At 38.7% G+C, this 3,117-nt stretch overlaps 1 long non-coding RNA gene across 1 annotated transcript in view; it reads right to left on the bottom strand.

Annotated features, from left to right (window-relative positions):
- LOC104953024 (uncharacterized) overlaps positions 1-2,887 on the bottom strand; it is a 5,483-nt gene extending 2,596 nt beyond the window's left edge. Inside the window, exons 1-3 of the long non-coding RNA XR_799166.1 lie at positions 2,783-2,887; positions 2,280-2,357; positions 829-905 (exon numbers count right to left, since the gene is read on the bottom strand). This is a non-coding gene — a long non-coding RNA (uncharacterized lncRNA). The remainder of the gene's footprint in view (positions 1-828; positions 906-2,279; positions 2,358-2,782) is intronic.
- Between the last annotated feature and the right edge of the window lie 230 nt (positions 2,888-3,117).

Genomic DNA, 3,117 nt, shown 5'->3' on the forward strand with positions numbered 1-3,117 from the left:
GTGAAAGTGGCCGCCTGTTGCTGGCGAGTCATTGAAGTACTGCTGCAATGCACGCCCAATGACGGCACGCCCAATGACGGCACGAGATACATTTGTGCGTGCACGAGATGGAAGGCTGACAGACAGGGCGGCACTCCAATCCGTTTGGCTGGCTAAACGGATTGGTTGTAGTTTTTACAGTATTACGGCTTCTTCCACAGATGACATTTTTTATGGATTTTTTGTCAAAGCACTTCAGATATTCATTGCTATCAGGATGTTAAGAGCATTCCATGGAATATAACAACAAGTGTATCTCGAGCCGGTTTCTGAAACTTACCTACCCTACCTTTAAATAAAAGTATAATACGCAAAATACAGTTAAAAGTATTATTGTTAAAAGTACCTTTTGCAGAAAATAGTTCAAAATAAATGTGAAAATTACTCAAAACTGTTCAATTTATTATATCATATTTTATTATTTATTTTATTAATTTGTAAGGTGACTAAAGCTGTCAGATGAATCCAGAAAAATATCTGCTTTGATTTGGAGAGATTTATGAGTACAAATATCCCAAAAATACTCAAGTAAAAGTACCTCACATTAATACTCGAGTAATTGTACTCAGTTACTTTCCACCTCTGCATCCAGGTTAGCGTAGCTTAGCACAAAGACTGGAAGCAGGGGGAAACTGTTAGCATATTGTCTGCAATCATTTTAAAATCCAAACGGAGGAATCCCATTGGCTTCTTGTGGAGAGGAGATGCTGCCTTCAGGCTCCAACTCAGAAATACGACATCCCATCACCGCTGTGTATTAATGTGTGTATTAATATTCTCAGGACTCACTTGAAGTTGTCTTTGTCCTGCAGGTTCAGCACCAGGCTGTCGGCGTTCAGGTAAACTCTGTTCTGAGACGTCGCCATCTGCGGGACACACATATTCAGAAACACACACACAGGGAGTGAGCAGAGAACACACAGGTGGAGTTCCTGGTTGTGAGGCTGAAGCACAATGGGAACTCTGTCCGAGCTCCAACACTGAGCTGATTCAGAGACATGATGACGTGACTGTGACACACACTCTGCTGCAGACACACACACTCACTCTCTCTCTCTCTCTCTCTGCTGCAGCTACACAATCATTATCATGTATTGAATCCACATTTGAGTGATGCTGCTAAGTGACGAATCAACTGATGCATTTCTTGTTCTTTCAAAAACTATAAATCAGACACTTAATGTATTCTCTCTCTCCTCCTCTTCTTCTTTCTCTCTCATTACATTACATTGCATTTAGCTGAAGCTTTTATCCAAAGCGTATTACAATAAGTGCAATTTATTATTTTATCTCTTCTCCCTCTCCCCTCTCCTCCCTCTCTCTCTCTCTGCAGCTACACACTCATTATTTATTAAATCCACATTATGTATATGCTACTGTAAAGACAAACGATATAATAGTTCTCATGCTAATGGAGTATTCTTAAACATAATAATGGAAAAAAATCTTTATAAAAATACTCGGTTTATCCCAAATGTTTCTGCCTGCCTGCCTGCCTGCCACTGTAATTTAAGAAAAACATGTTTATGTCGATTTAAATTGAGTTAAACTGTTAAGTTCAGGATATTTCATGTTCATGTGGCGCCCCCTGGTGGCGACACTGAGCTACTGCATGCTGAGCCAAACTGAGGCTTTGAGGGGAAACTAAAGCTAATAAATAAATCAAAATGTCAAATGTTTAATCCTTTAAAATTATCTACCGTTAACCTCTCAAAGGATGATGTCATTTTAATTGAATTGCATATTAATGGTTAACTGTTGTGTTCAGGTGTCAGAAGGAGATGTCATGTTCATGTGGCGCCCCCTGGTGGTGACACTGAGATACTGCAGTGAGGCTTTTGAGGGGAGACTGTGAGGCCAATTCTAAATAAAACATGTTTTTATTATTTGAAACGATGTGGTATTAACTGCTCAGAGGAATATTTAAAGAAAGGAGAACAACTATCCATTTATTTCATTTTCAAAAAATTATAGTGATGCAGAAACTAATTTTAAGTAATCCTTATGAAGTTAGCATTTAAATTACATATGTACATAAGTTAAAAAGGGAGCCACTCATCAGAAAACAATGTTTTTTCAGACAATATTCAACCTTAAAGATTAAAATGCATCCAAATCTTCATTTTGACTGTTTTCTTACTTTTGGAGCTAATAAATTGTCCATTATTAACGTTTTGATTCGTTTTTTGTCAGTTGTATTTTAGCTGCAGAATAAAATTAAAAAATGAAGTGTTTCTCACCGTCTTGGCGATGCTCTGCGCCGCCCGGATCTTCCTCAGCTTCAGGTAGCCGGGGTTCTTCGTCAAGGCCTCTCCCAACTGACACACAACAAAAAAAACCACACACAGAAAACACACATGTAAATGGTTAGTGTTTCCTCAGGAGTGTAAGTGTTACACCCAGGGAGGATCAGAGCGGCAGGCGTGTCTGTTTCATATTTAATATTCTCACGCAGGTAAAAATAACTTGCTGCATATTTGTGTTTGGGTTGTGGCGAGAAACGTTTTAAAGAGTGCACGTCAGGACAGGAAATCATCTCTGAGTCTCTACTTTAAAGAGTCCTCTCCTGCTGATGTTCAGGTGTATATCAGTATGTAGTGTCTCTACTTTAAAGAGTCCTCTCCTGCTGATGTTCAGGTGTATATCAGTATGTAGTGTCTCTACTTTAAAGAGTCCTCTCCTGCTGATGTTCAGGTGTATATCAGTATGTAGTGTCTCTACTTTAAAGAGTCCTTGAACTCACCATCTTGGCGGCCTCAGCCTCTCCTTCAGCTTGGATTGATTTTATGTCTCTGATCCTGTAACGCTTTCTCACGTAAAACTGAGCTCTCTGCGCTCCTGCTGAGCTGCAAGGGAACAGTCAGAAACACTTCAGTTCATAAATAATAAAACAATATATTCGTTTAAAAAACTGCAGTATTTGAAATTTGCAAATTAGTTTTAAACACATTTGTAAAAATCCTGTTAATTAATCCTAATGACTCAAATGTTAAAAACAAGCAGCAGTAGCAGAAGTGTGTCTGATGAAACGCCCATTGATCAGAAACAAGAGAAAACAAGAACATTTTCAGTGAATAA

This window comes from Notothenia coriiceps, unplaced genomic scaffold (genome assembly GCF_000735185.1).
Source record: "Notothenia coriiceps isolate Sejong01 unplaced genomic scaffold, NC01 NC01_scaffold00020996, whole genome shotgun sequence".
Taxonomy (NCBI): domain Eukaryota; kingdom Metazoa; phylum Chordata; class Actinopteri; order Perciformes; family Nototheniidae; genus Notothenia; species Notothenia coriiceps.